The sequence below is a fragment of the Geotrypetes seraphini genome, chromosome 12, assembly GCF_902459505.1.
Source record: "Geotrypetes seraphini chromosome 12, aGeoSer1.1, whole genome shotgun sequence".
In the NCBI taxonomy this organism is placed as follows: Eukaryota; Metazoa; Chordata; class Amphibia; order Gymnophiona; family Dermophiidae; genus Geotrypetes; species Geotrypetes seraphini.
The window spans coordinates 67,630,442-67,653,491 of NC_047095.1; the positions used below are offsets into that span (position 1 = coordinate 67,630,442).

General features: G+C 42.9%; 1 protein-coding gene across 2 annotated transcripts in view; it reads right to left on the reverse strand.

The window, feature by feature from the left end:
• Positions 1–5,372: 5,372 nt before the first annotated feature.
• The window catches only part of LURAP1 (leucine rich adaptor protein 1), a 72,024-nt gene continuing 54,346 nt past the window's right edge, over positions 5,373–23,050 (reverse strand). The window contains exon 3 of one of the 2 annotated variants that reach the window (XM_033917254.1): positions 5,373–5,767. The gene's annotated coding sequence lies outside the window, so the exon portion shown is untranslated. Of the gene's footprint in view, positions 5,768–14,000; positions 14,075–23,050 lie in introns of those variants that run through there. The other variant, XM_033917255.1, reaches the window with a different exon arrangement.

Genomic DNA, 23,050 nt, shown 5'->3' on the forward strand with positions numbered 1-23,050 from the left:
TATGTATGTGTGTTCATTATAAAAAGACTGTAATGTGAATTATTGTGATGATGAAATAGGAGAAAGGTTTTTTTTTTAACAGTAATAAGAGTTCTCCCGGGAGAAGTGATGGACACAGAATTCAAGAAGGCCTGGGATAGGCACATGGAATCTCTCAGAGAGAGAAAGAGATAATGCTTACTGCGGGTGGGCAGCTTGGATGGGCCATTTGGCCTTTACCTGCCATCATGTTACATCATGTTCCGGAGGAACCCACTTAGAGCTAACTTTTAACCCTTTGGGTAATTCATTATCATCCCCAGAATTACTTATGGCTTGATCCTGAAAAAATGTTTTTAATCTTAGTGCTCTAAAAAAAAATCTATGTAGATAGGTTCTGTTGGCTGCAGCAGTTTTCAGATGATTTTATCTGGGTAACTAAGCACGTTCTCAGTTAAAATTGGGGGGCTGAAAATGAGTTCCTCTCACTATGGGCACCAAGATCTACTCTGTTTATTTTTACCTTTGCTGCAAAAGGGCATCGTCAGGGGAGCAAAGAACCAGAAGACAAGCCAAGTCCACAGGGACAACAAGGTCACATTATCCTAAAGCAGCCACAAACCTGAAGCCCATATCTCAACCAAATGTACATTTCAAACCAGGGACAGCAGATCAACTCGAGTTGAAAGCTTGGAAATTTCAAATCTTCCCAGAGCATGAATGGAATTGTTGCATTCACCACTTAAAAAAGCTGAGGGAGATCAGTTCTGGATCCGCGCCAAGATTCACGTCGGAGCTCTCTCCAGTCCTCCGCTTATCAAGCGCGAGCAGTGGAGCCTGACAAATTCCAAACGAACTAAGTTTTGCAGCTGTCAATTTTTCTGTCATTAATTTGTAGTTGACAGGCGGTGTTTGAGGCCTGAAACTGTCAATCTTTCCTTCAACAGCTGCGGGAGAAAGAGAATTCATGAGAGCCAAGAAGTCTACTTAGCCAGCCGAGACTTGCCTACACATAGCATGTGAAATGAGGACTGGATTCAGCCTTTTTGGACCCGGTTGTTGACCTTTGTTCTTGATTTTCTTTTATCTAAATTTACAATAACATAAGGCGTAAATGGTTCAGGCCCATATGCTCAAAACTCACCATGCCTTTAACATAGAAACGTTCAAACTTGATGGCAGATAAAGACCTAATGGCCCATCTGCAGCATCCACTATCTCCTCCTCTCCCTATTGGCTAAGGCTCTTAACATTTGCATCTCCTCTCCCTATTGGCTAAGGCTCTTTACACCTGCATTGTGAGGTCATAGAGCTTTATGGTTATAGAAACATAGAAACATGATGGCAGATAAAGGCCAAATGGCCCATCTGCAGCATCCACTATCTCTTCCTCTCCCTATTGGTTAAGGCTCTTCACATTTGCATCTCCTCTTCCTATTGGCTAAGGCTCTTAACACTTGCATTGTGAGGTCATAGAGCTTTATGGCTATAGAAACATAACTGTACTCTTTTAAACCGGACAGCTGATGCTATGTTTTCTCTGACAGTTTAAATTCTCAACACCGACAGCGTTCTTTTGACGATGTTACCACATCGCAAACTTGAAGCATTCTATCAGCATTGAAAAGGTTTTTCAGTTTACATATAATAGGGTCTCCTGAAGAAGGAATCGAAACGGGGCCACGTAGAGACCCCGAACCTGTTATAAACTGAATTATCAAGCTGCTCTCAATTTTCTCACAGAGCGATGTTCATTTGAAAAGATTTGTAAAGATAAGAAAAAACAAAGTATTTTCATACAAGTGTTTGAAAGACTGTAAAGACATTTATTTATTTATTTATTTTTGTAATCAAACTTGGAGCGTAACCAGCACTAATAAAGTTGCAACGACTGAAAAGTATACTTTGGTTCATCACTAGAGGGCGCAACTCTCTTCTTGAAGAACTCTATACCTCTGAGTGACTTTCAAACGTGACGGTTGCAATCCTGAAGTTTGGCTACCAATTTGAATGAGAAGACAGTTCTTTTGTTTGAACTCTAATATTTTTCTGACTTCCACTAATATTAACTATTAGTACCCCAGTGACATTATAAAGAAATTATAGAAACATAACGGCAGATAAAAGCCAAATGGCCCATCCGCAGCATCCACTATCTCCTCCTCTCTCTATTGGCTAAGGCTCTTCACATTTGCATCTCCTCTTCCTATTGGCTAAGACTCTTAACACTTGCATTGTGAGATCATAGCATCCACAGCATCCACTATCTCCTCCTCTCTCTATTGGCTAAGGCTCTTAACATTTGCATCTCCTCTCCCTATTGGCTAAGGCTATTCACATTTGCATCTCCTCTCCCTATTGGCTAAGGCTATTCACATTTGCATCTCCTCTCCCTATTAGCTAAGGCTCTTCACTTCATCCTATGCCCTCTCATTCCAGAACTTCCTTTCAAATGAAAGAGACTCGATTCATGCGCGTTTACGCTATGTAGGTATTTAAGCATCTCTGTCAATTAACAATCAATGCTAAACCGGTTTAGCATCAAAGTGTATCAGCTACCGATGCCCAAAATGGCTAATTGTGCTAACATGTGCATTATACAGTAGATGTAAACATTTAGAACATGCACCTATGTGTGTAAATGGCAGCATGCTATTTGCCAAATACCCACACGACTTACATGGTGCATATTTCAAGGGGGTGTAGTCAGGGGCGGAGCATGCATAGGACATAGACTCTCACTTTTGCATGTAACTTATAGAATTCTGTAAGTTGTGTGAGTACCGTTGGGGCTTAGGTGCTCATACTTACATCAGCTGTTCAGTTGGCTTAAGTGATCGCATGTAAAATTATTCACATTGATGCCTGGTTACACCAGTATTCTGTAAAGGGACATAGTACTCTCTGGACACCTAATTCTAGATGTCCTGTTACAGTCATGCCCTCAAACATATGACGAAAAGAGAAATGGCCTTGAGAAATGGAATATAGGACACTTTAATTGAAACGACCCGACATGGTCCTGCGTCAGGGGTCAGAATAAATAGAGTGTCTTTGCCCTACTTCTGGCGCACAAAAACATCAGTGTCACATGAAAATGTATTCAGGGGAGCTCAGAGTGGTTTACATGAATTTATTCAGTTACTCGAGCATTTTCCCCTGTCTTTCCTGGTGGGCTCACAATCTCTCTAATGTACCTGGGGCAATGGGGGGGGGATTAAGTGACTTGCCCAGGGTCACAAGGAGCAGTGTGGGTTTGAACCCACAACCTCAGGGGGGCTGAGGCTGTAGCTTTAACCAGTGTGCCGCACTCTCCCTCTCGCAGCGTTTGTCTCTCCACATACTAGTTCTTCCATGTATTCATCATCATAGGACTTTTAGGGACCCCTGAAGAAGACATCTTGTCGAAACACAGACCATGTTGGGTCCTGCGCCATTAGTGGACTAGGTCCTTTTGATTTGTATGTGGATTCTTTTATTGTATAATTGGAACTTTGATTCTTTAATTAAAGTCCATCTCAGGATCATTGTCATTCCACAGTGTTTTCTTTTGGACTTTTTTCTCTGTGGATTTTTCGAGGTCAATTCTCTTTGGTTTACACTCTCTCTCTCAGCCATCCAACCTGGTTGAAGTGTTATCAGCTTAACACTCCTTATCTGAAAATGAGCTCAATCATGTGACATTTTTCATCCATGCCTGAACTAGTGCAAAGACACACAATTTATTCTGATCCCTGATGCAGGCTTCCAGTCAAAACATGGGCCATGTCAATTAAAGTGTCCTGCATTCCAGATTTCAAGGACAATTGTGCTTTTTTTGTTGTACGTTCGGTGCTTTTTTGCACTTTTCATCCCTTTAGTTTTTGCTACAGACATGCCCTCCACACGTACAAAAGCCCCTAGTTAATATTGCTGAGACTGGAGGCATTGTGTTCACACAGTTTCAGAAACTATCCCAAGAATGCCTCTCCCTCGCTGACACTGCATAATCCTACATCACACAGTATATGCATACAGCATTAATATAAATGTCCCCCTACTGGTTCTATATATTATTACATTGCAATAATTAACATCATTCATTTGTTAGCAAACATATATTAATAATACACTCTATTGTTATATTATAAAGCTATTTCTTGTTTCATTTCTTACATTTTCTTCTATATCACTAGTTTCGACAAGGATTCAGTGCGGTTTACAATAAGATTTCTAATCAGTGATCATGTCAGAGAGATATAGATTAAGGGTAGAATGTCTGTGCTTTCGAGTTATTGGCTCAAAGAGAAGAAATTACATTACATTAGTGATTTCTATTCTGCCCTTACCTTGCGGTTCAAGGCGGATTACATAAGAATTGTTAAGATCTTAAGAAGTACATGTTGATAAGATATTAAGAAGTACTTAAGGAATAGTTTGAACATTTTCTAATTTGCTAAGGAGTAGTTGGTAATGCAGGAGGAATTTGGAACATTATTGGTTGCGTCATTTTGGTTTTATGTATTTTTTGAAGAGTAGGGTTTATAGCATTTTCCTAGTTCAGATGTTCTTTTTTATTTTTCAAATGTACCTTATATAATTATCAATGTACATCACCTAGAAGTCTGATTAGGCGGTAAAATAGATCTTAAATAAACTTGAAACTCATTTACACGTGTCTGAGTTCTACAAGTGTGAATGCCAGTGTCAAAATGTTCTTCTTGAGGCTATGGAAAGAAAAAACCAGGGGGAAACAAAACCACAGACACAAATACAAAGAAACCAAAATGGAATTGTCCAGATCAGAATGATGTACACTAAAAAAGTGTCCTCCAGCTCATCTGATAATGTGAAGATCTTTATTCCTCCAATGTCACAATGGTACATTCAAACAACTCTATGACTCAATGACTGGCTTTTTTTTTAGCAGCGAGATGTTCGGCACTAGTTGCTAACAGTTGAATTCACAAGCCAAACGTTCCTTATTGGCATTTTGGTCAAATCTATGTGAGTGGTAGCATTCTTTGTATATCATCATTCGTGATTCTCAAGACTCCTGAGGCAGGCCTGTTGGCCGAAACATGTACATGTCGAGTCATTGAGTCATAGAGTCTTCTTGAGGCTATGCAATGATTCTAAAGTGACCCATATATTAATTATTGAGAGTTTGAAGGTAGTGCTTACTGGAATAGACAAGGAGACAGTGGCAGAACAATGGGTGGGCCTGGGTGGGCAGGGCCCACCCAAATTGGCCCACTCTTGCTGTGCCTAGTGGGGCTCCCCAACCCCTGCCAGCTAAAGATTTCCTCTGGTGGACAGAACTCCTTCCAAGCTCAGCAACCAGCAGCAGTGTTTCCAAGCTACTCTGCTGCCTCCTGTCTCCCCCCCCCCCCACCCCTGTGCATTCTCAGGTTTTGGGGAGACACTGCTACTAACTGTCAGGCTTGGAAGAGTTCTGGCTGCCAAAGGAGGAGAGCTTCAGCTGTCAGAGCTTCGGGATCCCCGTCTGCTCAGGTATTTATCTTTTTAATTGGGATGAAGGAGAATGGGGGAGTTCAGGAGTAGAGATAACATTTCATGCCAACCCACTGTGGGCTCAGGACCATCCAAAACTGGCCATTTGCCTATGCCACCGCAAGGAGGTCTGGTAACAAGTTCAATGCAGTGAAAGAATAACCAAGTCTGGCTGGGTCTCCGTTGGACCGTGTCCTTCTCATTTCTCAAGATTTCTCCTTTGCTGCCAGCAGTGCTTGCTTCTTTTCCTCGACAGGCATGGCAGCTCACTCTCTCTGCAAGTTTATTTTCGTTTCTGGAACAAAGCAGAGGAGTTCTTAATGCCACAAAATGCCATGCCAAGTTTATTTAGACATACATAATGTGTTCTGCCGGTCCTTTGAACTTGTATAAAATGCCACATCCCTGGGAGTAGACGGAGCTGTGGGCAGGGACAAAAACTACTGGAACCAGCCAGAAGCTGAGGAACAAGGAAGCCGACTCAGCAAATTTCATTCTGGGTTATTAAAGTTCAAAGGAATATAAACATTTCAAATGCTAAATGTCATTGCTTATTATTACTTTATAATCCAAAAGTACCATGTGTAATATTGCTGGAATGATGAATCCATGGCATAGTGAAGCTGAGAAATGGGCCTAACTCAAAATGAAAAATCTTTATTGAAAAGGACTCGGGTCTAGGGTTACCCTATGGCTCCAGAAAAAGGAGGACGGATTGGGCCATCTGGCTTTTACGTCCATTGAAAGTAATGTCTCAATCCATCCTCCTTTTTCTGGAGCCATAGGGTAACCCTAGTTCTCCCGTGCTTAATAAATCTATAATTTCTAATACTGTAGAATGCCAGTTGAAAAACGAACATATATGATGAGCATTAAATTATGAGATAGATAATGTAGAAAAGAAACACGAAGAGTCAGCTCATAACTAACTTTCACTGTTGTGGATTTAATCATAAGAACATAAGAATTGCCGCTGCTGGGTCAGACCATGGTCCATCCTGCCCAGCAGTCCTCTCATGCGGCGGCCCCTAGGTCAAGACCAGTGCTCTAAATGAGTCCAGTCTCACCTGCGTACATTCCAGTTTAGCAGGAACTTGTCCAACTTTGTCTTGAAACCCTGGAGGGTGTTTTCCCCTATAACAGACTCTGGAAAAGCGTTCCAGATTTCTACCACTCTCTGAGTGAAGAAGAACTTCCTTATGTTTGCATGGAATCTATCCCCTTTTAACTTTAGAGAGTGCCCTCTCGTTCTCTCTACCTTGGAGAACATAAGAATTACCGCTGCTGGGTCAGACCAGTGGTCCAAATGAGTCTAGTCTCACCAGTTTAGCAGGAACCTGTCTAACTTTGTCTTGAAACCCTGGAGGGTGTTTTCCCCTATAACAGACTCTCGAAGAGCGTTCCAGTTTTGTACCACTCTGTGGGTGAAGAAGAACTTCCTTACATTTGTACGGAATCTATCCCCTTTCAACTTTAGAGAGTGCCCTCTCGTTTTCCCTACCTTGGAGAGGGCGAACAGGCGCCTCCCTGCACCCGTAACCGCATTACCAAAAGTTCTATGTGGTTTATAAAAAATTATTATAATTAATAACTTTTTGTAAACCGCATAGAACTTTTGGTAATGAGGTTAACAAGTACTTTGTAATGTAATGTAATGCCTACAATGTAGGCAGCCTACCTTGGGTTCTTTTTTTTTTTTTGGAAAATGTGCCTCCCGATTGGCTGATTAAACAGTGCTAGTATACCTACCGCTGCCTACAATCAGGACACCGTTTATAGAATTTTCCCCTATATAGAGCCCAACGGCACCTATATAGGCATTGCTATGTGCACCTAATCATGGACACCTAAGAAAATTCCACACACAGCCCAAATTAAATTAACAAGATTAAGTGGCATGGTATTTGACCACGTCATTGATGTTTAATCTTTTTTTTAATTTAAAAAATTAATCAATTAAACGTTATGTGGAACCTAGTGACACCTATGAATGCTTACCTGAAAAGTAGGCTTGGTTAGGGGGCGGAGAATATGCATGGTAAACTTAGGCATTGCAAGGCGATTGTTGAAGTGGTGCCTCTCGGAGATTGACATGTGGCAGGTGCCTGTTTTGTAGGTGAGAATCCGGGCCTCAGGGCTCATCATGGATACACGTTAGTGTGGTGGTAAAGTCAGTGCACTAGCTGATTAGCATGTCCACGCCTACTCTCCACCCCAATGTGCTCCTCCCACAAAATTTACAAAAATATAATTACCTCGCACTTATGCAGATGCCAAAATTAACAAAGGACGCTTTAGCACATCCCACCTTAGGGCATTTTTGCCTCCAAGATAGCATTTGATGAGGACTGGTGTGTATGTGGGGGGAGGGGTACAAATGCAGCAGCTGTCCTGGGCCCCCACATTCTAGGGAGCCCCATGCCTACCTAAGTCTGCTGGTGGCTAGTGGGTGCCTCCCTTTCAAATTTCTGCGCTGGGCCCCCACATATTTAACACTGCCTTGCATTCGATGGCCATATCACCAACTAAAAGCTTTGGAAATAGGCTCTGGATACAAGCAAATTACACTGAGATTATTGATGGTCCCATTAGGTTGGTATTATTTGCTTGTGCTGCAGCAGACCCCAAAGCACGAGGTACAGAGAGAGCGGCGATTCACTTGCACGGACAGCGTGAATGTCTCCACCCAGAAGGAGGGACAGCGGCCAAACTCGGTGAAGAACAGACTTTGTCTAAGGAGAACAAAAATTCCTCAGGGCTGACAGGAGACAGATTAAAGGAGAGACCTTACCATGAGCTCATGTAGTAAGAATTCGGTCCTATCTCAGCAAATCCTACTGAGGTCTTTCAGCGCACGTCAGCGTGGAAATGTGAGCACCAACTTTTAAAAGCTTTCTGCCCAAAAGAAGAAGAATAGACATTATCTCCAACGCAGTCTATCAAATGCTTCTGGGTCATACCTGAATAATACCAACCACATGAAGGATCTCAAGTTTACAGGATGGAGTAGCCCAGTGGTTAGTGCAGTGGCTTAAGAACTGGATCTCATTGTGACCCTGGCCAAGTCACTTAACCCTCCATGTTCCAGCTACAAAACTTCGACTGTAAGCCCAGTAGGAACAGTGTATGTAGCAAATATAAAAATCGCTGTGGCTGTACCACAGAAAGTTGGTTTATATCAAATGCATGACCTTTTCCTTTTTACCTATCGGCTGATGGAGATGCTGCCTAGAGTGTCAGATCCAGGTAGCTGCATCTGTGAAAGTTGCAATTAGAACCTGAGAAATTTTACAAAGTAACTTGATCCCTGGTATAGCAGCCATAATCCATTTCAGGATAATGATACCTATAAGATGCCTATACCCATTGTATCATTCCTTCTACCAGAAACTCCCCAGCCCTGAGATGTCCTATGTCTGTCTATCCAAATTAGATTGTAAGCTCTTCTGAGCAGGGACCGTCTATTGAATCTTAAATGTACTGCGCTGAGTACGCCTTTCAGCGCTATAGAAATGATAAATTGCTGCACGGGTGATTTGTGGTCTGAGAAAGTTCGACTGTACAACCCTGTGGTTAAAAAAAAATGTCATTTTTCCTGATTTGTGCGTTGACAGACAAGAAAAAAGAAAACAGTTTTTGCAGTGTCAGGTCAAAAGCGCGCCAGGACAAAGGCGCGAGCAGACAATTGAGCGCAGCGCGGAGGCATGCGCCGAAGAAAATTACTGTTTTTAGGGCTCCAACGTGGGGGGGGGGGCGTGGGAGGGAACCCCCCCTCCCACTTTACTTAATACAGATCGCGCCACGTTGTGGGGGCGTTGTGGGGAGTTTGGGGGGTTGTAACACCCCACATTTTACTGAAAACTTCACTTTTTCCCTGTTTTTAGGGAAAAAGTTAAGATTACAGTAAAATGTGGGGAGTTACAACCCCCCCAAACCCCCCACAATGCCGGCGCGATTTGTATTAAGTAAACTGGGGGTGCTCCCCAACAAAACCCCCCGTCGGAGCCCCTAAAAACAGTAATTTTCTTCGGCGCGGGCCTCCGTCGTGTGCTCAGTTGTCGGCGCGCGCCTTTGTCTATGAACCGTTTTTGCTACTTTGCCCCCAGGTGTTAGCTAAAGGGGCGTCTTTTCATTTGCGTTTTCCATGTAAATGTTTAATTATTTTTGAAATGAATAGATACCTTTTCTATGACCCGAAACAGCTAAAAGCTTTTTTGGAAAACAAACGTGTGGTAACGGTTCCAAGGGAGGATGTGAGGGAGTTGAATGTAGACACTTAGGTGTTAGGAGAAAAAGGAAGTTATAATTGATATTCTGTCTAGGTCCCCTGATTTATGCTTTATTGATGTCTCTTTTCCGAAATTTCCTCTCATTATATTGTGGGCTAATAGGGAATTCTATGGTTTCAATTTGGATCAGAATATTCTGAAAAATGTTTTCTTTTCTTGTTAAATTATGGTAGCAATTGAATTCTATTTCCTGATGCATGCAAGTGCTGTTTCTTTTGAAAATATGATCAATAAAAATGGTGAAAAACCCCCCAACTTCATTGGCTGCCTGTATGATCACGTATTCTTTTTAATACAATAGTATTGGTGTTCAAGGTCACCCACCAAGGGATCCCATATTATTTGTCACAGGCTGTGGTACTTTATAGGCCCCTCAGAGCACTGCGATCTGAGGGGGCAGTGCGATTATCGCTGACAGGTTTCTCAGCAGCGCACTATGAGAGCACTAGGGGTTCCTTTTACGAAGGCGCGCTACCGGTTTTAGTGAACGCAGAAGATTAGTGCACGCTAGCTGAAAATCTACCGCCTGCTTAAAAGGAGGCGGTAGCGGCTAGCAAGCGTGGCAATGTAGCGCTCTTTAAGGCCCTAACGCACCTTCATAAAAAGAGCCCTAGGTCTTCCGCTAGTTCTTTCATGGGACTAACGCTGTGGAATAAGTTGGCTGAACCGCTAAGAGCTCTTGTAGATTTTCAGACATTTACAAAATGTCTGAAAACTACATTATTTGTAGAAGCAATTGAATAAACGCTTTTTTTTTCCAGGATTTTGAATGTTCCTGTATTGATACGCTGAGTGCTGTAAAATATGGCTGATATGAAGGAATTGTTCTCATTGCATGTATAACATGTGTTATATGTTTTTTATTTTATATGATTGTCTTTTGTAAAACTGCCTAGTTATAGGCCAGTGGTCTCAAACTCGCGGCCCCCAGGTCCTATTTTGAGGCCCTCGGTATATTTATCATAATCACAAAAGCAAAATAAAACAGTTTCTTGATCAAATGTCTCTTTAGCTATAAATGACAATATTATTATTAAGACTTAGCCAAAAGGAAAGATTTATAAGCTATAAAGAGTTTTACTTCATGCAAAATTGTCATTTCTTTAATAAGCCATTAACTATTTTTTTCTGAGGCCCTCCAAGTACCTCCAAATCCAAAATGTGGCCCTGCAAAGGGTTGGAGTTGGAGACCACTGGCTAAACTGTAACCATGACATCCTGTTTGTCTTTGGGAAGCAGAGCTGAGATTGTGATGTCATAATGCCTCATTCCACCAATAAGAGCCAGCCTCATCAGTGATGTCACAATGGCTTGATTGTCCTGTTCTTCCCTCTGCCCTCCAACCCAGCCAGCAGATTAACCGTTCCCCTTAACTCAGTGGTCTCAAACTTGCGGCCCCCAGGTCCTATTTTGAGGCCCTCGGTATGTTTATCATAATCACAAAAGTCAAATAAAAGAGTTTCTTGATCAAATGTCTCTTTAGCTATAAATGACAATATTATGATTAAGACTTAGCCAAAAGGAAAGATTTATAAACTATAAAGAGTTTTACCTCATGCAAAATTGTCATTTCTTTAATAAACATTAACTATTTTTTCTGAGGCCCTCCAAGTACCTACAAATCTAAAATGTGGCCCTGCAAAGGATTTGAGTTTGAGACCACTGTTATAGGCGATTAAGAAATCTTTTAAATAAATAAATAGTAGTAACTCAGATCCTTGCCATGCCACTCTCAATCTATCTATCTGTCTAAAATCGGATGTGTGTATGTATGTATGTTCCACAAAAACCAGGGAGGAATGGAGGGAAGTTTAATACAAAGATTCAAAAATATCACTCCAAAACAAAAGCACCAGACAAGCCAAGAAAGTCAGCTTATTACTTAAGCGAAAGAAAAGCCTCAGACAAACGGAGAGCTGGACCCACACTCTTCCACCCACTCTTTCAGCAGTTAGGATCTGCGTACTGATAGCCTGGATTTGGCGCTAAGGCCCTGAAGCAGTGGTTACCGGCCACGAAACGATCGTCGGCCTGGCCTGTTTGTGTTCAGTGGTTTTTACCATGAATCACTCTTGGCTATTTTTTGCTCCCACCTGCTAACTTTAAACGTGTGCAAAAGTTTTTTTGCCTATGATGCTTGGGTGGAAGAGTGTGGGTCCACCTCTCCGTTTGTCTGAGGCTTTTCTTTCGCCTAAGGAATAAGCTAGCTTCCTTGGCTTGTGTGGTGCTTTTGTTTTGGAGTGATATTTTTGAATCTTTGTATGCATGTTCCAGCATAACTCTGAAACGCATGGAGCAATTTCAACCAAACTTGGTATACATATCACTTACTATCTGGAAACAAATACTGCGGGGGGTGGGAAGGGGGGGGTGACATGTAAAAACAATCGAAAAAGTCGCATATTAGTGTCTAATCCATAGTTTTCAGGGTCGCTGGGCTGAAAACTGACACTCCCGATGCCGTTTAAGTTCAAGTTCAGCCCCATAGAGAAGGCCATTCTTGAGCTAAAAATGAAGATGTCCACGAAATAAAGAAAATCCCGGGCAAAGCCGGGTGATCTGCCAGTACAAGAGGGCATCCGTGGAAAATCAGGGGCGGGAAACTGCAAGGTGACACCAGGAAATAGTTTTTCACCGAAAGAGTGGTTGATCGCTGGAATAGTCTTCCACTTCAGGTGATCGAGGCAAGCAGCGAGCCTGATTTTAAGACGAAATGGGATCGTTACGTGGGATCTCGTCACAGAGAAAAGTAGGGGAGAGTCATTAGGGTGGGCAGACTGGATGGGCCGTGGCCCTTATCTGCCGTCTATTTCTATGTTTCTATGTTCTATGTTTCTACTTTAATTAAATAAGTTCAGTATAAAGTCATAACTATTTGAGGCTTGTGCGGATGGGATCAGATGGCTTGCGGGGATGGGGCAGGGACTGAGCTGGCGGGATGGGGCCGAGCTCATGGGGACAGGGACAAATTCCCCCCCCCCCATCATTCTCTAGTTATACATATAAGTAACTTTAAATTCCATCTTAAAGCTTTTCTATTTAAAGATGCTTTCGATACTTAATTTTCCTACAATTTTTACCATTCTGCTCAGACACAGTCTCCCTTCCAATTGACTCACTTCCTTTATTATTTTTAATATTAATATTCCAATGTAACTAGACTGTGTCTGAATTCAAGAGGGCCTGGGATGGGCACGTGGAATCTCTCAGAAAGAGAAAGAGATAATGGTTACTGTGGAGGGGCAGACTGGATGGGCCATTTGGCCTTTATCTGCCGTCATGTTTCTATCCCTCCTCCCTCATCTCATGTACCATGTCTATGTCTATTATATGTGTTGATTAAATCCCTCAACAACTATGTTAATCTTTTAATTCTGTATGTACACTGCTTAGACAGGTCGATAGGCCGCATATCAAAATAAAATAAACTTGAAAGTCGAAAAGCTGGAAATATACATAGTGTGTGACAATGGAGAGTTGAAGGTGACCAGCATGCCTTAATGCTACTGCATGGCATAGCTTTGGCTACACGTTGTGGTCCGGGTATGTGCGTGGGTGAGGGTGTGTGCGTGTCCATGCGTCGGGCAGAAGGAGCTGGGTCTGCACAAGGAGCCCATTGATCTCACTGCTTGCTGCGACTTCCCACCCAGGGATACTCAGAGAGGGCATTAGCTCAACACAAGCAACCTGCAAAGAATTGCGTGGCAGGGAGGTGGGACCTTTTCCATGTGTGCTTGGCATTCCTTCTGCCCTCAGGATGCAGAAACGATCCATTCCACTTCTCATTCAATTAAGCAGAGACAAGAAGGCTTTTGTGCAGCCGGCGGGTTGATGATCTTAACTATGCTGCCGCTTGTTTTCCCCTCCGAAGACGGCCATTGCAAATATCTTGTTCGTTGGCTGGATAATCAAACAAAGCACTTTTTGAACCCTCTGGCAGAGGTCCCCTAGATGAAATTGTCATCGCAAACATTTTCACAGAAATAGAAATGCTCATTATTGAAACTTCATTTTGGGTTGGTTTTTTTTTCAGCAGGAAGAGATCTGCAGAATAAGAAATTAAACTGTTACAGACACAAAACTTTGCATTCTTCTCACGGTTGAAAGACTAGCACAGATTTTGTAGTTACGACTGATTTTCTGACTGCGTTGTATGTAATTTTTACCAATGGTCTTTGTACCAATTTTCAAAGACAACGTACCTGTGCTCATCTATACCTACTTTGGAAAATACCTTGTGTACACTTCAAAATACAGTCACATATTGCAAAACATCATTCCTGCCAGCGTCCATTCGCGTTAATGTCCATGGCCTGTAAGAATATAATGGGAAAAAATTCACACGGGAACATAGTAACATAGTAAATTACGGCAGATAAAGACCGGTGTAGTCCATCCAGCCTGTGCAAGCCAACAACCCAGTAATTATTCATTTTACTTGCTAAGTTTCAGTAGAAAATTTCCTTTCCCCCCCCCCCTCCCCTCTGAGAAAGGTAAGGTCTGTGCTCAATCAATTTGAACATGGAATAAAATACTTACAATTGCTCTTGATCCTTTTTCTCGCATATGGGACGTAGACAGTAGAAGTCTGTCCAGCATCGGCTACACTGCCTTTAACATAGAAACATACAAACTTGATGGCAGATAAAGACCTAATGTCCATCCGCAGCATCCGATATCTCCTCCTCTCCCTATTGGCTAAGGCTCTTAACATTTGCATCTCCTCTCCCTATTGGCTAAAGCTCTTTACACTTGCATTGTGAGGTCATAGAGCTTTATGGTTATAGAAACTTGATAGCAGATAAAGGCCAAATGGCCCATCTAGTCTGCCCATCTGCAACATCCACTACTCTCCCGATTGGCTAAGGCTCTTAACATTTGCATCTCCTCTTCCTATAGGCTAAGGGGTTCATAATTGAAATGGAAATACGTTTAAAATCCCGTCTAAATCGGCACAAACCTCCAAATGACATCCACTTTCACAGAACGTAACATGCACATTATGTGGCATATACATGTTCACTCTGCACGTTTATTTTCCAGTGGTTCAAAACACACTTGAGAATGGCAGGGCTGGCTTAACAATTAGGCAGATAGGTGTGCAGGAGTTCATACCTTGAGTGCCATAAAGAGGTCGGCTTTTCAGGATGTCTCTAATGAATACAATTCCAGAGGAAGTTATAGGGCAGAGTACAGTACTGGGGTTTAAGAAAGGTTTGGACAAATTCCTGCTGGAAAAGGGGATAGAGGGGTATAGATAGAAATTTACTGCACAGGTCCTGGACCTGTTGGGCCGCCGCGTGAGCGGACTGCTGGGCGCGATGGACCTCGGGTCTGACCCAGTGGAGGCATTTCTTATGTTTCTTATAAGCATGAGATAGATCTGAATGGGTACTACTACTTCCATTGTATGCAAATCTATCTCATGTATATCATTAGGGCTATTCTGAAAACCTGACTTATTTTCTGTGCTGGAGACCTAAACTCCTGCAGCAGTATCTTGAGGAGAGGAGAGAAGGCAAATAGTTGCAGTATTTAAAAAAAACAAAAACCCATTAGATCCTTCCAGCCACTGAAAGATCTAATGATCTTTTTTTTGCAGAATCATTCTGGAAGGGCAGGTGTTTGGTTGGATTATAAGTGGGCTGTGACATGAAAGTCAATTGCAGGGGAATGCCTAGTGGGGTCTCATTATGAATCTTTAGCAGCCCCGTGAGAGGGAAGTTTCCATGGACAATTCGCGTATGTAAATGTCTTTGAAAGTTGGCTTCCAGGTGGCAGCTTTGAGCTCACTTTCCAAAAGAAGAGAAGGCTTGTGATTTTCTATTCATGCCAAATGTTCAGTGTATGTCAGGGGAGGGGGGTTTTCAGGTGCACATGTATGTGGGAATTATTGTGAACACACATGTCCCAAAATTAATGGTCTTTACTTTTGGATGGAACTTCTTGTTACATAGCTAGCTAGGCGCACCAAATAGGTTTTCTATAACACAAACGTCACTGGTTGAAAATGTACTGGGTCAGCCCAGTTCAAGAAGGCCCAACCTGGCTGCTGGAAGGCTTTGGAGCTCTCGTCCAACTTTCATCTGTAGGTATGACTAACCCTGGCAGCAGCATGATTGCGGAATGACAGGGTGGGCTCTCAGGAGTGGATAACAGTTAGTGCAGGGGACCTGGATTTGATTATACACCTCCCAGAGAACTCGGTTCCTCAGATCAGCTGCTCTTAGCTGCACCCTTGTCCTCCACTACTAATTCCAGACTTCATGCTTTTCATCTAGCTGCCCCTTATGTCTGGAATAAACTGAGTTTGTCTGCCAGTCCCCTGCCCTTGTTTAAAAGCAACTAAGAACCCACCTTTTTAACATAGCCTTCAATCCATAACCCAACTCCCCTCTGCCCTCCAACCCAGCCAGCTGATGAACTGTTCCCCTTAACTGTATCCTTGACATCCTGTTTGTCTGTCTTGCCTGTTTCAATTGTTAGCTCTTTGGAGCAGGGACTGTCTTCTTTGTGACTCTGTACAGCGCTGAGTGCGTCTGGTAGCGCTATAGAAATAATTCATAGCAGTAGTGTGAAGGGTTTCAGTCTTTGGGAAGCAGAGCTGAGATGGTGATGTCATAATGCCTCATTCTACCAATAACAGCCAACCTCATCAGTGATGTCACAATGTCCAACCCAGCCAGCAGATTAACCGCTCCACTTAACTGTATCCATGACATCCTGTTTGTCTGTTTAGATTGTAAGCTCTTTGAGCAGGGACCATCTTCTTTGTGACCGTCTTCTTTGTGAGTCGATGAAGCCGTCCGCACAATGTGCGGCGGCGGTGAAAAGGGCGAACAGAATGCTAGGAATAATAAAGAAGGGGATCACAAATAGATCGGAGAAGGTTATCATGCCGCTGTACCGGGCCATAGTTCACCCGCACATGGAATACTGAGTCCAGCACTGGTCACCGTACATGAAGGACACGGTACTACTCGGAAGGGTCCAGACAAGAGCGACTAAGATGGTTAAAGGGCTGGAGGAGTTGCCGTACAGTGAAAGATTAGAGAAACTGGGCCTTTTCTCCCTCGAGCAGAGGAGATTGAGAGGGGACATGATCGAAACATTCAAGGTACTGAAGGGAATAGACTTAGATAAGGACAGGTTGTTCATCCTCTCCAAGGTAGGGAGAACAAGAGGGCACTCTCTAAAGATGAAAGGGGATAGATTCCGTACAAACGTAAGGAAGTTCTTCTTCACCCAGAGAGTGGTAGAAAACTGGAAAGCTCTTCTGGAGGCTGTTATAGGGGAAAACACCCTCCAGGGATTCAAGACAAAGTTAGACAAGTTCCTGCTGGTAGGGAAGCTGGTCTTTGACCAGAGGGCCGCCACATGAGCGGACTGCTGGGCATGATGGACCACTGGTCTGACCCAGCAGCGGCAATTCTTATGTTCTTAAGAGTCAACCTCCTCAGTGATGTCACAATGGCTTCATTGTCCTGCACTCCCCTCTGCCCTCCAACCCAGCCAGCAGATTAACTATCTCCCTTAACTGTATCCATGACATCCTGTTTATCTGTCTTGTCTGTTTAGATTGTAAGCTCTTTGGAGCAGGGACTGTCTTCTTTGTGACTCTGTACAGCACTGCGTGCGTCTGGTAGCGCTATAGAAATAATTGTTAGTAGTAGTGGTAATGTGAAGAGTTTCAGTCTTTGGGAAGCAGAGCTGAGCTTGTGATGTCATAATGCCTCATTCCACCAATAAGAGCCAACCTCATCAGTGATGTCACAATGGCTTGATGGTCCTGTACTCCCCTCTGCCCTCCAACCCAGCCAGAAGATTAACCCTTCCTCTTAATTGGATCCATGCTATCCTGTTTGTCTGTCTTGTCTGTTTAGAGTGTAAGCTCTTTCGAGCAGGGACTGTTTTCTTCATGACTGTACAGCGCTGCGGACGTCTGCTTGTGCTGTAGAAATAATGAACAGTAGTAGATTCTCACTGCAGCTCCCTGGGCTAGTCACTCCAGGTACCAAATAAGTCCCTGTATATATTACGTGAACTGCTTTGATTGTAACCACAGAAAGGCAGCAGCATATCAAACCCCATACCCTTTCCCTAAAAGTTGAAATCCCCTGCCTAATTGTGCCAGCCTGCAAACTGAGGCTACTGTGGAAGCACCAAAGCACCGGATCAGCTCAAAACGAGCAGGTCACGTTGGGGGCACAATCGCTTCCGAGGGAGGATCAAATGTCACGCTGCAGCCAGAGGGCTACAAATCAGGACTTTGCCATATAGCTTTGTTCCCACAGTATTCCCAAACTCTGTGCCATCCGAAATAAATAATTGCAGTAGATAGGCACCAGCTCTGAGGGTACTGCTGGTACCTGGATACCCCCAATGCTTTCGAATAGGCTTCATTAAGGGCCCCTTTCATCAAGCTGTGCTAGAGGGTTTTAGCGTGAGCCAGCGTGGCAAATGCTCCAACACTCAAGAGATAAATGATCATTAACATTTTCTCTGCGAACAGTGTGTGCTTTGTGTTTTTTTTTTAATTTTGTGGTTACCATTATGTATTAATAATTAATCAGATTATATTGAGTGTGTATATGAAAAATGGATGGAAGAAATTCCATTACAATTCATATTATTATTATGGGGGTGGAGTCAGGAGCAGAGTTTGGGCAGGTCAGTGGTGGGGTTTGGGCGGGGGGTACTCAGGGGGTACTTGGCTTGAAAAGGTTGAGAAACACTGATCTAATGTATCTGGGGCAGTGGAGGATTAAGTGACTTGCCCAGGTCACAGGGAGCAGCACAGGGTTTGAACCCACAACCTCAGTGCTGAGGCTCTTGCTCTAACCACTACATCACATTGTCCTCCAGGGCCAAAATGTCTGCTGTAATGTCCCTTCCCCATCCTAAGGATGGGAGATCATTTGCAAATATGCTTTTTAGTACAGGCTATACAGCGGTCTCAGTTCTTTTTCTACAAAGTCCTGAAAATTATCCTCAAAGTGACCTAGAGGCTCCATCTAATTTAAGTTATCCTGACCTGACTATTAAAATACAGAGTTTAGAAATACCAAAAAAGAACAGCCTGCTATCTATTTCAAGATGCAAGCTGGTGGAGCTTTGAAGCCGGGCAGTGAACCACAGAGAAATCACTCCATCCTTTGGAAGCCAGTCAGTCTAGCTTCATCTGGGCTTCCCTCTCAAGTACACTCAGCTCTGCTAATCCCAAAGACACCAGACTCCTTGTCTTTCTTCAGTTGCAGCAGTGAGAGGCACTTGGGGATGTCTCCTCTATATCCCCCAGCTTTCGCAAGGCCATGGGAACAGATCTTGCTCATGAGAAGGCTTCAGAGCTGGGCACGGTACACTGGCTCGATAAGGAAAAGGCCTTGTTTACTGAGGAAGTAAAGGCTGCTTGAGGCTTGCAAGTCAGAACCACTGGAGCCTGCTGCTATTTTTAACCCTTAACCCTTTCAGGACCAAGGGACATATTTGTCCCATAACTTTAAAATCCTATAAATTTTGATTGGGATAGTCTACAGTTCTAAATTTCATATGTACGGATTCCATATGATACTGCCTTTATGTAAACAAACTGGTTCCGACATTCATTCATTAGCGTCGTTGCCAGATTGACGAGAAGATTCACTTGCCACACTGTCCATAAGCCAGAAGTTTGATTTTTTTAAAAAAAATAATGATATTTCACAAAAAAAATCAATTTTTTGGCATCTGCAAGCACTTTTTACCATAAAAATGTCGTCAAAACCACAAAAATTGGCCTACGATCCTTATGGTCCTGAAAGGGTTAACTGTATTTCTGAATGTGCTGTGTCTACATTTTCTGCATGTCATGAATAGATTAAGCGATGGGCTCCATTTATAGTCTGGGTGTGTACTCAAGGGTGCGGCCTATGAGACTACAACAGAGAGATCGACATCATATGGATCCAGAAAACAAGGAGCTTTGGGATTTAGCTCACACCTTGTTAGTAATCCTTTAAATGTATTTATTTACTCAGTTTTCTATACCATTCTCCCAAGGGAACTCAGAACGGTCTACATGCATTTAATCAGGTACTCAAGCAGTTTTCCCTGTCTGTCCTGGTGGACTCACACACAATCTATCTCATGTACCTGGGGCAATGGGGGGACTAAGTGACTTACCCAAGGTCACAAGGAGCAGCGTGGGTTCAAACAGGGATTGGATGGATTCCTGAGGGATAAAGGGATCGTGGGATACTGAGAGAGGTGCTGGGATGTAACACAGGTATAGAAACCCAACCAGGTCGTGCATGTGCAAGACCGGAGGGTTAGGACTTCGATGGGAAGATAGGACTCAATGGGAAACCAAGGTGGCAAGGGGGCCCCTTCTGGTGATTCAGACAGGTCGTGACCTGTTTGGGCCGCCGCGGGAGCGGACTGCTGGGCAGGATGGACCTATGGTCTGACCCGGCGGAGGCACTGCTTATGTTCTTAACCCACAACCTCAGGGTGCTGAGGCTGTAGCTTTAACCACTGCACCACTCTAGAAATCAAAATGTACTAAAAATGGGCCAAGTATAGGACAATCAAGCCATTGTGACATCACTGATGAGGTTGGCTCTTATTGGTGGAATGAGGCATTGTGATGTCACAATACCAGCTCTGGTTACCAGAGGCTGAAACTTTTCACACTATTTATTCATTCAATTTTCTATACGGTTCTCCCAGGGGAGCCCAGAACATTTTATATGAATTTATTCAGGTACTCAAGCATTTTTCCCTGGTGGGCTCACAATCTCTCTAATGTAGCTGGGGCAATGGGGGGGGGGGATTAAGTGACTTGCCCAAGGTCACAAGGAGCAGTGTGAGTTTGAACCCACAACCTCAGGGCTTTTATAACAGAAAAAGAAAAATACCTTTAGATAAGATAATTTTTCACTTTTTCACCCAAATCCACAAAAGTGGGGCTCAAAGTTACAGAAACAAGATTGCTTACGACCAGAATATACTAAGTACAAGCAAAACTATCTAGCCTGAGTCAAGGAGACTCATTATTTGGAGAACAACTTCATCTTGACCAATTGCAGAAGCAGTTGGAGGGTAACGAAACGTCACTGCATTGACAGAATACTTATGGGTTGGTTGGAAGAAAGCAATGCACTAACTGGTATTTACTTAACATTTACAAGGGAACTCTGAAGGATAATGCTCCAAGTTTCCGAAGAAGAAACACTTTCCTCCTTTTCCGGGTATCCCTTGTAACATCAGGAAATACACAATATTAATTTTTAAAGTCAAAAAAAGGCTTATCATATTCAAGTTGGACTGTTTTTGTTACAAGGTTTTATATGGTGCAGCTCCTACTTATCTGGCTGTTTTTCCATAGCTACGCACAAATGCAGAAAAACTCATGCTCTGTTCAATTTCCCTTCTGTAAAAGGTTGCAAAAGCAAGAAATTCCTAAATCACTCTTTCGCATCTCAGGCAGCTTCTCATGAAAAAGAATTTCGATCATTGCTGCTCAGCTGTTTCTTACAGACATTTTAGAAAACAGCTAAACACCTATCTTTTCTCCAAATACCTGACTAGCTGACTCATTCAAATATACGATTATGTTTAATGTTCCTACAAATATACCATATGGGATACAGCAACTGCAATGCCACAGCCATACATTATTACAGATTCTTTATTGCTTCATTATAAATGTACTTTATTTCTTGGCTGTCATGTTGTAAAACTCTGAACGAAAACAAGAGAATTGACCCAATGATCTCCACAAATCCAAGACGAAACTAAAACCAATGTGGAGAAATGATGTTCCTGAGATGGACTTTATTAATATTAAAATAATATTAAAACTCAGCAAACCACAGAAAAACCTTTAGGACGCAGTCCGCTGAAAAGCTTTGGACCCTGGACCCAACACGGTCTGTGTTTCGACAGAATGTCTTCTTCAGGGGTCCCTAGGAAGTCCTATGGTAAAGATACCTGGATAAAAATGCCAGTCAGAAAACTGGACCGTGTTGGGTCCAGGGTCCAAAGCTTTTCAGCGGACTGCGTCCTAGAGGTTTTTATGTGGTTTGCCAAGTTTGAGGGTTTTTTTTAAAAAAATGTCTTTTTATTGAAAATGATACAGAGAACACATACATGAAGATCAATGCAACCAGAAGAGGTCAACAAACCCGTATTCCCGAGCCCGACTGGTCAATGGCACTCTGACGGACAGTTTTCAACTCGAATGGGGCACTTGGCAGGGATGCCCTCTCTCACCGTTGCTATTTCTACTCGCTAAGGAGCCCCTAGCCATCACAATCCGACAGACGGGTGATGTTCAGGGTATAGTAGTTGGGGGGGGTGTTCGAATGCTAAATCAGACTTTTTGCGGACGATATCCTCTTGTACCTTGACCAGGTGCAGGTACATTTGGATGCAGCGCTGGATTTGGTGTGGGCCTTCGGCCAGATATCAGGGTTACAGGCCAAGTTTTAATATTATTTTAATATTAATAAAGTCCATCTCAGAAACATTATTTCTCCACGTTGTTTTTTTGTTTCTTTGGAAAACTCTGAACATCATAAAAGCTGTTTAAAACATAATTGGAAAGGAGCTACACCCCTGCCCAGAATGTCAGTCTTATAGCCTGCTGCTCCTTGTCGGGTTAACTATCTGAACTCTGCCATATGGTACCACAGAGACCAATAACACAAAGCCCTGAGATTCAGATTCCTGCCTCGGAAGCAATTCAAAGTCGCATTAATGATAGGAGCGAGATGAGCAACGTGGAAACGGGGAGATATGGTTTTGGCCCTTATTTTAGATTTATTCCTGATTTGCACAAGGAAAAATCCGGCATTTGCACGTGTAAATGGTGATGACAGAAAGGGCATGGGATAAAAAGGCAGAATCGTTGAAATATTCATTAGATTCCAACGTTTACAATACACGTTGGGTCTCTTTTTAAATTTTTACAACCATTAGCAGTTGTTGGTAGCCTGGGTGACGTTTACTTGTGACAATGTGGCATGCATGCTGCCGTGTATTTTATGGAGTTTCACCGATTTAATAAATATTCAGAATGTCAAATGTTAGAACGACGATTGTTCCTTACAAATAACGTAAAATAAACAAAAAAATCATTTTGGGGAGTGATAAATAATTTGGAAGCAACGCCAGACACTCGCATGGAATCAAACAAATACGCATGCGCTGCCATCTTTTTAGTAAGAGTCTCCATTGAAGGGGCATGCACGCTGGCGTTGCAATCGGTAAGTTTGTGCGAGATCATATTTCTTATTGGACGATAGAAA